Genomic DNA, 13,956 nt, shown 5'->3' with positions numbered 1-13,956 from the left:
AATTGATTTTCTAATTTGAAAGGATTTCAGAATTGTGCATTGTGACGAAGGATTTGTTTAAAGGTGGATTTAATTTTCTTTGAAAATATTCTTTCTAACCCTCCCCCAACCCCACAAATTTTAGAACACTCTGCAATACTGACTGGGAAGCTCCCAATTTCGGTCCTTGATCTGGGCTGTTAGTTGTTCTCAGTCAAGGCAGCATTTCAGGGGTTCGAATTGTCCTCACTACCACTGGGCTAAATATAAGTAAGAATTATCCAGTGCCCTTGCTCTTGATACCGATCCAGTGACATCAACTGGGAAGTGAGTGGATGTCACTTGAGGGCAGGATTGAACTCGGCTCTGATGCCTATCACAGTGGAAATTTCTATCCTGTATTTAAAGTAACAACTTTTGTAACCTCCATTTGCAGGTTATTAGAAGGGGAGGATCTGCAGCTTGGAAACTCAAATCAACCATCATGTCAAGATTTGAGGGAATTATCAGTTTCATCAGGAGCACCTTATCATCAGCCTTTGGAAAAACACCAATGACAGCGGGGAGAAACAGGACACATGATCTGTGTATGGATGCACCTTCAACCAATCGTCGAGCCTGTGAGACTCGTGTGCCGAGCTGACTCAACACTGCAAATGTGGGGACAGTGGGAATGGATGCAGATGCACGTCACGTGAAAACACATCAGGGAGAGGCCGTTTACCAGCTGAGTGTGGAAAGAGATGCAGTCGCTTATCTCAACAACTGCTGTAGGCACATGCTAAGTCCTGTCACTGAAAGTGATTAACAGACTGGATTTTGTGTTCAGTGATCCCGGGCGTGTTAGCTATCACGAACCTGGACATCAAGACAAAGAGAGGCACTCTGGAAGGTGTGGGGATATGGGACTTGTCCCTGAGAGTAACCAAAGGCTTGAGAACTGAAACAATCATGAATTAGAAAGGAGAAAAGGCCCCAAATGGAGCATTCGGTAACAGGACATCAATAGTCGCCTCTTATAATAGAGATATCAAATATTGACACATTGTGTCATTTGCAATGTCAAAATATTAAACTCCAGCCCAGTTTTCAGAATGATTAACATCAACAGAAACAAATCCCAACTGACAGGACAAACATGATTCAGTCAGAATGTGATTAACAGCAGTAATGACAGTAGAACCCAACCCCAGCAGTCACTTGAGAACTCACAATTCAGATGACTGAATTAAGCTCTTCCCACACTTCACCAGTGTGAACTCGCTGGGGTTTCAGCAGATGATGGAGTGAAACCCTACCCACACACGGAGCAGGTGAATGGCCTTCCTGGTGTGACTGTGACAATGAATTTCTGGATCAGACGGGGAGCTGAATCCCTCCCCACAGTCTCCACATATCCACGGTTTCTCCATGGTGTGGGTGTCCTTGTGTCTCTCCAGGTTGGACGATCAGTTGAAGATTCGTCCACACACACAACACGTGTAGCTTCTCTCTGCTGTGAATGGTGCGAAGTTTTTTCAGGTTGTGTAACTGGTTGAAGCTCTTTCTAGTGCACTGGAACAATCTCACTCGGATGTTTGTGTGTCGAGGTGCTTTCACAGATGTTTGAAATATTTTGCCTCAGAGAGAACAGACAAACATTCCTGCTTCCACATTCAAAGGCCGAGGATGTTGATCATTTCCACCTTACATGGTTGGGTTCAGACCTGCAGCAGCTGTGTGCAAAGTGAGAATAAAATCAATGAGATGCTGATTTTCTCTGCTGGCCACTGGGTCTTTTGTGCTGGCCCAATAGGGTGAGACTGTGTTGCCCGATATGTTAAGCCTGGGTTGGCCCAATAGGATGAGGTTGTGTTGGCCCAATAGTGTAAGCCTGTGCTGCCCGCGAGGGTGAGACTGTGCTGGCCCAATAGTGCAAAACTGTGCTGGGCCGATCGGGTGAGCCTGTGCTGGGCCAATAGTGTGAGACAGTGATGACCCGATAGGCTGAGCCTGTGCTGGCCCAATATTGTGAGACTGTGCTGGCCCGAAAGTGTGAATCTGTGCTTGCCCGATAGTGCGAGCCTGGATTGGCTCGATAGGGTGAGGCTGGGCTAGCCCAATAGGGTGAGCCTGTGCTGGCTCAATGGGGTGAGCCAGGGCTGGCCCGAGAGGGTGAGGCCCGGTTGCCCCAATAGGCTGTATCAGTGCTGGCCCAATAGGGTGCGATGTCTGCTGTATAGCGTCCACATCTCTGAGCCATACAGAGGGGGCGAATTACACAGCCCTGCACAACATATGCTTGCTGAAAGCTTTGAACTCAAATTGCTGGAGAAATACCATCAACGATGTCTTCACAAAATCCTGCAAATCCCCTTGGAGGACAGATGCACCAACGTTGACGTCCTTGACCAGGCCAACATCCCCAAAATTGAAGCACTGACCACACTCGACCAGGTCCGCTGGGCGGGCTGCATAGTTCACAAGCCTGACACAAGACTCACAAAGCAAATGCTCTCGTCGGAACTCCTACATGGCATGCGATCCTAAGGTGGGCAGAGGAAACGTTTCAAGGACACCCTCAAAGCCTGTCTGATAAAGTGCAACATCCCCACCGGCATCTGGGAGTTCCTGGCAAAAGACCACCCTAAGTGGAGGAAGTGCATCCGGGAGGGCATTGAGCACCTCGAGTCTCATCGCGGAGAGCAAACCGAAATCTAGCACAGGCAGTGGAAGGAGTGTGCAGCAAACCAGTCCCGCACACCCTTTCCTTCAACCTCCGTCTATCCCAACTGGGACAGAGAGTGTAATTCCCGTATTGGACTGTTCAGTCACCTGAGAACTCACTTTTAGAGTTGGATAAAGATATCCTCGATTTCGAGCGACTGTCTATGATGATGATGAATAGGGTGAGCTTTTGATGGCCCAATAGGGTGAGCCTCTGCTGGCCCAATAGGGTGAGCATGGGATGGCCCAATAGGGTGAGCGAGAGTTGGATCAATAGAATGAGCCCAGGCCCAAGTTCACCAGACAACAAGGCTCTCTTTCTGGGGCCATTGACCTGGGCACAAACATGTGATCAATCAAGCTGATATACACCCTGAAGCCCCGCCCACACGTTGTCCCTGCATGAAGGACCACACCTGCGCCGTGAGATCCGCCCTGACCAAGATGGCGGCCGCTGAGCCCACTCCCCGCCCAGAAAACAGTTACCACCAAGAAAGTAATCAAGAAAACATCACCGAAGGGCGTCAACGAGAGCAGAAGGTGGAGGACGGAGGGTTACTCCATCTACATCTACAAAGTTCACCCCGACAACGGCATCTCCTCCAAGGCCATGGACATCATGAACTCGGTTGTGAACGATATTTTGGAGCGCAGCACGAGTGAGGCTTCACTCCTGGCCCATTACAACAAGCGCCGCACCATCAGCTCCCGGGAGATCCAGACCGCCGTGCCCCTGCTGCTGCCCGGGGAGCTGGCCAAGCACGCCGTGTCGGAAGTGACAAAGGTGGTGACCAAGTACACCAGCTCCAAGTAAAACTGCACGCTGCCCTGAGAGATCAAACCCAAACACAACGGCTCTTTTAAGAGCCACCCACAACCTTTCTGAAAGAGCTGCACAAACCCATCTCCCTTTAGACTCAATTTGCTGTAATTATTTCCTGAACAAGTGTGTGGGGCCCTTTGCAGTTACAGCTGTAGATTTAGTTTTAAGTTCTCAGATAACTGATTTTACTTCCGGTTCTTGCTTTTCCCGCCCTAATCTACAAACACGGTCCCTGGTCGCCCTTTTCCTTTGCTCTCAGACCCGTTCATTTGCAGCGCCTGACAAAGAATTAGAAACTTGTTTTAGGGCGATACTCAGACTTTAGCCACCTCGTTCTCTCTCACGCCTTCTTCAATTCAAAAGAACATTCTACTTAGGAGTCAAACCGTTTATTAACCTTCGAGTCCGAGTGTAACAACCCAGAATGGGAGTTCTTACAGAGACAAGTACCGGGGCAGTTTGAACACTCTGACCCTCTTCCCTTTTCACAGAAGGACTCCCAGTTCTGGTCTCACTGCTGCCTGTGCGGCGGATCGATCGATAATCTATGTAATCCAACTTTTACAAAGATTGAGCTGGAATATGTCCCGTTACAGAATGAGTGGGGAGTGATTCCCTCCCATTACATATAGTTTGAAACTGAACCCGAATTTAGTCCTGATTGTAACAGCCTGGAATTTGCAAGTGAAATGTGAATGAAGCCAAAGGGAAACAAAAAGTGTTTGGAAATATTTGGCTAATGGGGAAGTTACGAACATAATCCGCAATTTTAACAATTATTGGCGGGATTTTTGAATTTCTAAATCCTTCGAAGACTGAATGATCAGAACATTCATTTCCGCCCAGCTTTATTTGGTGGGCTAAACAAACTGCGATTGGTCAGCGGAAAGGACCAATGCAATTCACCGCAGAATCACAAGTTCACTCCCTGCATTCCTCCAGAAGGTATAACGCAGATGTGGGACGAGTTTCTCATTCTTTCCATGAATGTGTAGATTGTGGAAATGTCTAGAAGAGGAAAAACGAGCGGGAAAGCTCGGGCCAAGGCCAAGTCTCGCTCCTCCCTGGCCGGACTACAGTTTCCTGTGGGCCGTGTTCACAGGCTCCTGCGAAAGGGGAACTAAGCTGTGCGTGTGGGTGCCGGAGCCCCGGTCTACATGGCTGCTGTGCTCGAGTATCTGACCGCTGAAATCCTGAGCTGGCCGGCCACCCGGCCCGCGGCAACAAGAAGACCCGCACCATCCCCAGACACCTGCAGTTGTCCATCCGCAACGACTAGAAGCTCAACAAGCTGCTGGGAAAGGTGGCCATCGCTCCGGGCGGGATGCTGCCTGATATGCAGGCTGTGCTGCTGCCCAAGAAAACCACCAGTGTGTCCAAGAGCAAGTAAAGCGGACAGGATTTAATCTAATAAAACAAAGGATCTTTTCTCAGCCACCCACAGTATCAGTGTAAGGGCAGGTTAATGCTCTATGGATCACAATTGTCCCAGATCGAAATATACATTGAATCTCTGCAATTACGTGGTTAGTTTCCTGATCGGAAATGATCCTCAGACATTGTCGCTTATAAACTGGTCACCGCCGACAGACAGTGCAACAGGTTTGCTGTTATAAAATCCTGCTGTAAGGTACCATAAATCATTTCTGGCCTGCGAGGCGGTAAACCTACCCTACTTGCGATGGCCGGGTAGGTCTGTGACTGAAAAAGGTGAAGTGCATCTTCCTAGCTCCTGAGGTAGAATTCCTGTGGATGAGGGTAGCAGCAGACGGGATCAGACCTACTGTGCCCAAAACGGAAGCGATCCAGAGAGCACCCAGACACCGTAACACGACGGAGTAGCATTCATTCCTGGGGCTCCTTAATTAATTTGGTCACATTCTTCCCAAATTGAGCAGGCTGTTAGAGCCGCTACACGTGCTCCTGCACAAAGATCGTGAATGGATCTGGGGGGGATAGCCAGGAAAGGGCTTAAGTTTGAGCACAAAATTTGTTATCCTCCAACAATATGTTAACGCTATATGACCCATGTAAGAAACTTGTTTGAACATGCGATGCGTCGTCCTATGGGGTCAGTTGTGTGTTGCAGCATGTGAATGCCAATGGTCAGTTACAGCCGGTAGCTTATGCCTCCAGATGTCTGTCCCAGGCAGAATGATGGTAGAAAAGTAAGCGCTTGCATGGATATATGATGTAAAGAAATGCACCAGTACCTGTTTGGCAGGAAGTTTGAGCTGGAGACACATCACAAACCCCGAACGTCCCTTTTGGCCGACAACAAGGCCATAAATGCAAATGCATTGACCGCCATACAGAAGGGGCACTCACCTTGGTCGCCTATGACTATACAATTCAGCGCAGACTGGGCACTTTAAACTGCACCGATGCACTCAGCAGGCTCCCACTAGCCACCACCGAGAGGCCAACCGAGCATGCTGCTGAGATGGTCATGGCTGTTGAAGTTTTCAAAAGCGAAGGCTCACCTGTGACAGCCCGTCAGATCAAAATGTGGACAAATAGAGACCCAGTACTGTCTTTAGTCAAGAAATGTGTCCTAAATGGGGACTGGGCAGCAACGTACGGGGCATTCCCTTCGGAATCAAAACCATTTCACTGACGCAAAGATGAACTCTCGATTCAGGCAGATTGTCTACTATGGGGAAATCGTGTAGTCATGCCCCAGATGGGCAGAGAGATGTTCAACAGAGAACTCCACAATGAGCACCCGGGCATTGCCACGATGAAGGCAATTGCCATGTCACACGTTAGTTGGCCAGAGATAGATGCAGACCTTGAATTTTGTGTTCACAGATGCAACACGTGTGCCCAGCTGGACAATGCGCCCAGTGAAGCCCTCCCTTAGCCCCTGGTCCTGGCACGCCAAACCATGGTCATGTATCCATGTGGACTACGCAGGTCCTTTCATGAGAAAAATGTTTTTGGTTGTAGTAGACGCCTACTTCAAATGGATCGAGTGTGACATTCTCAATTCAAGCACATCCTCCGCCAAGGTAGAAAGTCAACGTGCAATGTTCACTGCCCATGGTCGACCGGACGCCTTGGTCAGCGACAATGGCCCGTGCTTTACAGGCACTGAATTGCAGGACTTCATGGCAGGAAATGTTATCAACCATCTCAGAACGGCACCGTTCAAGCCGGCCTCAAATGGTTAGGTGGAACGAGCAGTGCAGATAATCAAACAGGGGAGGCTCAGAATCCAAGGTGGTTCCCTACAAAGCCGCATATCATGCCTCCTGTTGGCCAATAGATCCCGACCATACTCGCTCACAGGGGTTCCACCCGCAGAGCTGCTAATGAAAAGGACACTCAAAACCAAGTTATCCATTATACACCCCACCATGAAATAAATTGTTGAGAGCAGGCGCCAGTCACAATGTGACTACCATGACGGGAATGCGAGGGCGCGATGTATTCATGTCAATGACTCTGTCTTTGTCCTTAACTACGCTGCAGGGCTTATATAACTCGCAGGCACTGTGCTTGCCCAAAGAGGGGAATAGGATTCTGATAGTTAAACTTACCAATTGACAAATCTGCCACAAATACGTGGATAAAACAAAATGGGGGTTCAGCAACCCCATAGAAGAAGCAGAGGAAGAACACGATATCGAGTTCACTACTCCACAGGTCACCGAACATCGGAACCAAGCGGAGGAGAGCCAAGTCACTGTGGGCAGTCCGACAGGCCTGAAGCACCGCAAACAGCAGACACTCAGGCCAACGCCCAACAACTGGAGCCTCAACTTAGGCGCTCTACAAGAGAGCGTAAACCACCAGAGAGACTTAACCAATGATCCAAAAAAGACTTTGGGGAGAGGTGATGTCATGTATTCAACTGTCATTTTAACACATGTGTAAACTGACCTAAGTTGTACACCGTAAGAACATTGACCACAAGGGGGTGAACTTGTGGGAGACACTCCTAACCTGGACTTTCAGGTATAAAACGGGAAGCTCCACCCATCATCATCACTTCAGTGCTGGCTAATAAATGTTACTGGCCACAGAGTGACCTTCTCCAAAGTATGGGCCTCGTGTGCATTTCTACTGTATAGTTAGGACATATTAAACAGAGTGTTCAAACTGCCCCGGTTCACTGTAAGAACTCCCATTCTAGATTGTTATACTGCAGGGACTGAAGCAACAGGAATTGAAAAATAAATTTGATCAGTAATTGCGAGAGAGAATGTGTGACTGAAATCTGAGTCATAGCCCCGAAACATGCTTTTAATTCAGCAGGCGGTGTAAATGAACAGTTCTGAGAGTGAAGCTGCTTATCTGAGAATTCAAAACTAAATCTACAGCTGGAACTCCAAAGGTTCGCAAACAGTTGTTCAGGAAATAATTAGTGATTTAAATTTAAAGGGAGATGCGTTTGTGCAGCTCTTTCAGAGAAGTTGTGGGTGGCTCTTAAAAGAGCCGTTGTGTTTGGGTTTGAACTCTCAGGACAGCGCGCAGTTTTACTAGGAGCTGGTGTACTTGGTCACCGCCTTTGTCCCTTCCGACATGGCGTGCTTGGCCAGCTCCCCGGGCAGCAGCAGGTGCACGGTGGTCTGGATCTCCCGGGAGCTGATGATGCAGCGCTTGTTGTAAAGGGCCAGGTGGGAAGCCTCACCAGTGCTGCACTCCAAAGTATCGTTCACAACCGAGTTCATGATGCCCATGGCCTTGGAGGATATGCCGGTGTCGGGCTGAACCTGCTTCATCACTTTGTAGATGTAAATGGGGTAACTCTTGTTCCACGACTTTCTTCGCTTCTTGCCGCTCTTTTGTGGTGTTTTACTGACCGTTTTCTTGGCGCCTTTCTTGGCAGTAACTAATAAGAACATAACAACATAAGTATTATGAACACGAGTAGGCCATCTAGCCACTCGAGCCTGCTCCGTCATTCAACAGGATCATGTCTGATCTGGCCGTGGACTCAGCTCCACTTACCCGCCCGCTCCCCATAACCCTTAATTTCCTTATGGTTTAAAAATCTATCTATCTGTGACTTGAATACATTCAATGAGCTAGCCTCAACTGCTTCCTTGGGCAGAGAATTCCACAGATTCACAACCCTCTGGGAGAATAAATTACTTCTCAACACGGTTTTAAATTGGTTCCCCTGTATTTTGAGTCTGTGCCCCCTAGTTCTAGTCTCCGCGACCAGTGGAAACAACCTCTCTGCCTCTATCTTGTCTATCCCTGTCATTATTATAAATGTTTCTATAAGATCATCACTCATCCTTCTGAACTCCAACGAGTAAAACTGTTTCCCCCGATGGAGGGAGCGTGCTCAGCGGTCGTCATATTGCTCAGGGCGGTCTCACGGCGCATGCACGGTCTTTTGTGCAGGGACAACGGGTGGGCGGGCTTCAGGATATCTGTCAGTTTGATTGGTCACATGTTTATGTCCAGCTCAGTGGCCCTTGAAAGGGAGCCTTGTTGTTGTGATAGTTGTCTGGTGAACCTGGGCCAGCACGGCTCACCCTATTGGGTCAGCCCAGCCCAAGCTAACCTTAATGGGCCAACCCAGGCTCACCCTATTGGGCCAACACTGTCTCACCCCATTGGATCAGCCCGGGCTCACATTATTGGGCCACACCGGGCTCACCCTATTGGGCCACCCAGGCTCATCCTATTCGGCCAGCCCGGGTTCACCCTATTGGGCCAGCACAAAAGGCCCAGTGATCAGCAGAGAACATCAGCAGCTCATTTATTATATTCTCACTTTGCGTACTTACCCAACCATGTAAGCTGGAATTGAAAAATACCATCGGCTTTGGAATGTGGAACGAGAAATTTTTTTCTGTTCTGTCTGTGGGAAAACATTTCAAAGATCAGTGTGACTGGAAAAGCACGGATACACACATACCCTTTCTGCATGAGAATGTTCCAGTGTACTGACTGTGGGAAGAGCTTCGTCCAGTTACATAGCCTGAAAAACATCGCACCATTCACAGCGGTGAGAAACTACATGTGTTCTTTGTGTGGACGAAACTTCAACTGATCGTCCAACCTGGAGAGACACAAGGACACCTGCTCCATGGAGAAATCATGGAAATGTGGGGACTGTGGGAAGGGATCCAGTTCCCAGTCAGATCTAGAAATCCATCATCGCAGTCACACTGGGGAGAGACCATTCACCTGCTCTGTCTGTGGCCAAGGTTTCACTCAGTCATCTGATCTGCTGAAACTCCAGCGAGTTCACACTGGGGAAGTGTGGGAGGGATTTACTCAGTCATTTGAATTGCGAGTTCGCAATTCACTGCAGGGGTTGTGTTCTACTCTCATTACTGCTGTTAATCACATCCTGACTGAATCGTGTTCATTCTGTGAGTTGGGATTTGTTTCTGCTGATGTTAATCACCCATAAAACTGGGCTGGAGTTTACTATTTTGATATTTCAAATAACACAGTGTGTCGATAAGTGATGTCTCCATGATAAGAGGAGACAAATTGATGTCTTGTTATTGACTGCTTCATTTTGCGCCTTTACTCCTTTCTAACTGTAGATTGTTTCAGTTCTCAGACCTTTGGTTACTCTCAGGACAAGTCCCAGTTCCCCATACCGTACAGAGTGCCTTGCTGTCCACGGTTGAGGTAGCTAAAAAGCCCGGGATCACTAAACACAAAATCCAGACTGTTAATCACTTACACATACTGGAATTTTCGTGTGTCCACAGCATCTCTCTCACCTTCAATGTGTGAGTAGAGTATCACCCCTGGAAAGCTGGTTTCAATTTAAATTAGAATCCACTCAGTAAATGTATTTTTTAAAATATCTACAAGTAAACCGATCACAACAACTAATTGGCAAAGGTTTACAGTCAACTAGATGAATAAGTAAAAACATCATGGTCCAATAACACAGCTCTATATTCACAGGAGAAAGTCTGTTATCTCAGTCCTCGAATGTCAGTTGGTGAGATGAGAGACTGAATCTCTTTCCACACTCAGCTGGTAAACGGTCTCTCCCTGATGTCTTTCCACCCAACACACATCTGCATCCATTCCCATTGTCCCCACATTTAAAGTGTTCAGTCAGCTGGGCACACAAGTCTCAGAGGTTGAGGGATGATTGAAGTTCCATCCACACACAACATGTGTACTGTTTGTCACCGCTGTGATTGGTGTTTTTCCAAAGGCTGATGATAAGGTGATCCTGATGAATCTGGTGAATTTCTCAAATCTTGATGTGATGTTTGGTTTGAGTTACCAAGCTGCAGAACTTCCCATTCTAATAACCTGCAAATGGAGGTTACAAAAGTTGTTACTAAAGTACAGGATATAAATTCAGAATAGACAATTCTAGATTCTATAGGACATTCTGTCCCCTCCTGTCCCTCCAAAGTTGTAAAAGCCTTATTCTAGACACTCTCCCTCCATCCTCACGGTCTAAAATCAACTGCGAGTTACTTTCTCCAGGAAGTGCTAAATCTGGCTAGGTGCAAATCCACAGAAATTTGTCAACCTCTGGTGCTTCACCAACAGTCGACTCAGTGAGTGTCAGCAGGATTTCCACTGTGGTAGACATCAGAGCCGAATCCAATCCTACCTCCAAATGACATCCACAAACCTCCAAATTGATGTCACTGGATCAGTATCAAGAGCAAGGGTAGTGGCTAATTTTTACTCATATTTAGCCCAGTGGTACTGAGGACAATTATAACCCCTGAACTGCTGCCTTGGCTGAGATCAACTAACAGCCCAGACCAAGGACCGACATTGGGAACTTCCCAGTCAGTATTGTAGAGTGTTCTAAAATTTGGGGGGTTGAGGGAGGGTTGGAAAGAATATTTTGAAACACATTTTGCTCCACCTTTAAACAAAACCTTCGTCACACTGTACAATTCTGAAATTTTTCCAAATTAAACAAGCAAGTCAAATGGATTATAAAAACAATGTGCCAATTTAGAAAGGCTCAAGTCACTCGAATAGACAGCTTTACAATCACAGGACAATACAGAAGGGAGCGAATGTTAATGGGAGCTCGGTTTGTGAAGTCCGCCAACACTCTGAGATAAACTGGACTGATCCTTTAAGTATAAATAGGCAGAGAAAAGAGAGTCCCTGTCCCTTTAAATAGCTGCCCCATTCCCCCGGGCAGTGGGAGGAGCAACGGTGCGCAACCTCTTGAGATACTGACACAGCAAACACCACCGGATGGGTTCCCGCAGGTTCCTAAAGTCCGAAGAAATAAATTGCATCAGGTTCAGGAGAACAACTGAAAAAAATGCACACAGAGTCGTTGCTATGTGCGTGTGTGTGTGTGTAAACAAAACACATCATTGTTAATCTTTGCGAGAGATAAGATACTTTCTGCACCAGCTATTATCCAGCATTTTATTTCCTATTATTTACAATGTAATTGCAGAGTGTTTAATTCAGTTACCATTTATTGATGACCCATTGTCTTGTGTGCTATTGTTTAGAAAGTGATGACAGAATGACCATTCCGTTACCAAGGTGACCATGTCTGTCCGCAGTATTCAGTGGTAAGGGGATTAAATCTTTGCTCTAGGATTTGGACGCTGTGGGAACATCGGCGCAAAATCACACGTTTTAATGTGAAATATGTCTGTTTTCTCACATGTCGACCGGCTGTGATAAATGGAACTTTGAGTAATAAATGGTGGGGAACGTCCGCGAACCTCTCACATATCAAATGTGATCATCCCTAAGCAAAATATCATAGCTCTAGACCAACGAGTCGCCAACAGCAAGGAGTGTAGCTCTCAGATTCTGACGGCAGTGAGAAAAGATATTAGGCCCATCGTGCTTGTGCTGTCCCTCAGTTAACTATCTAATTTATCCCCCTCTCCATAGTCCTACAAATGTTATCCTTTTGACGAATATATTATTAATTTGAGACATGACATGAGCAAAGTACAGCATCCTTGCAAATAAAAGGGGAATTTGACGGAGAGGTTAAATGTGAATGACAAAACGACCAGGAAGGTCAAAACTGTAAGACAATGACGACGAGAATGGGATTCAAACCCATTACGCAGAGCCCATTAGCAGTCCATCGCATTAACCTCTCGGCCACCTTGTCACTTATGCAGCGCATTGTCAGCCATTGAAGCTCCTGCTTTTTATATCCAAACAAAAATAATGTGCAAGAAAGTCCACTTCACAGCTTGCTCTGCCCGTGCATGTAGATCGACAATGATGAAAACGTGTCATGAGATTCTTTAAGCAAACAGCCTTCCTTTACTTCAGGTGAGTGACTGGAAGAGATGGTTGGTTTCTCGGCAGAATCACAACAAAAAATGTAAAATTTCACGCAGCAAGCTAAGTTGACCGCGGAGGGCTCGAACCTGCAATCTTCTGATAATTTTGCGGTTAAACTCGAAGTCAGACGCCTTAATCCATTAGGCCACGCGGCCTCTGGCAACCCCAACCATTGTGTTATTGTGTATATTGCGAACAGATTCGGGGCAACTGCAATATCAAGGAATGATTCAAGAAAAGATGAACATATTTCGAGTGAATATATAGATGCACTGCGATCTGGTTGAGAACCGGCGCAGGCAAGCCCAATGTATATTGAAACACAACAGTTTAACTATTCGGTCATTGCAGCTGAAATCATACTCCTTCTCAAACTAGACAGGATGACCCGGGTTTATGAGAAAATCCGTTTCAAAGGGAAAGATTATGAACCGGAACTGACAACCAGCCCGTTTAAAAAGACGCAGAATGATTCGGGACTGCAAGGACATCGCTTTTACCCATTTGCAGAATGACCCTTGACTGATATCAGTTCTCTTTTAAAAGAATATAGTGAGATTTCTTCTGTAGCCAATCGTCAGCCATTCAATCTCCTGCTTTTTGTATCCAAACAGAAATAATGTGCAAGAAAGTCCACTTCACAGCTTGCTCTGCACGTGCATGCAGATCAACAACGATGAAAACGTGCCATTAGAATCTTTAAGCAAACAGACTTCCTTTACTTCAGGTGAGTGACTGGAAGAGATGGGTGGTTTCTCGGCAGTATCGCAACAAAGAATATAAAATTTCACACAGTGATGGAAGTCGACCGCGGCAGGATTCGAACCTGCAATCTTCTGATAATTGCGCGATTTGTGATCGAAGTCAGACGCCTTATCCATTCGGACACGTGGCCTCTGCGAGCATGGTCTGTTGTACGTTGTGTATATTGGGCGCAAATTCGGGGCAACTGCAATATCACGGAGTGGATTTAAGAAAAGATGAGTATATTTCGAGTGATTATCCAGATGCACTGCGATCTGGGTGCGCACAGGCGCAGGCAACCCCAATGCAAATTGGAACACAACAGTTTAACAATTCGGTCATTGCAGCTGAAATCATACTCCTTCTCAAACTATACAGGATGACCCGGGTTAAGGAGAAAATCCATTTTAAAAGGAAAGATTATGAACCGGAACTGACAACCAGCCCGTTTAAACAGACACAGA

At 46.8% G+C, this 13,956-nt stretch overlaps 1 non-coding gene and 1 pseudogene across 1 annotated transcript; both read right to left on the bottom strand.

Annotated features, from left to right (window-relative positions):
- LOC139249392 (zinc finger protein 239-like) overlaps positions 1-13,252 on the bottom strand; it is a 53,047-nt pseudogene extending 39,795 nt beyond the window's left edge.
- Positions 13,253-13,553: 301 nt separating this feature from the next.
- Positions 13,554-13,643, bottom strand: trnar-ucg (transfer RNA arginine (anticodon UCG)). The gene is given in 2 exon segments: positions 13,554-13,589; positions 13,607-13,643. It is a non-coding gene; the product is annotated as a tRNA-Arg (tRNA).
- Positions 13,644-13,956: the final 313 nt, after the last annotated feature.

Source organism: Pristiophorus japonicus, unplaced genomic scaffold (assembly GCF_044704955.1).
Source record: "Pristiophorus japonicus isolate sPriJap1 unplaced genomic scaffold, sPriJap1.hap1 HAP1_SCAFFOLD_312, whole genome shotgun sequence".
NCBI lineage: Eukaryota > Metazoa > Chordata > Chondrichthyes > Pristiophoridae > Pristiophorus > Pristiophorus japonicus.
Note: the sequence above shows the minus strand (reverse complement) of the source record. Positions and strands in the feature narration are given on the sequence as shown.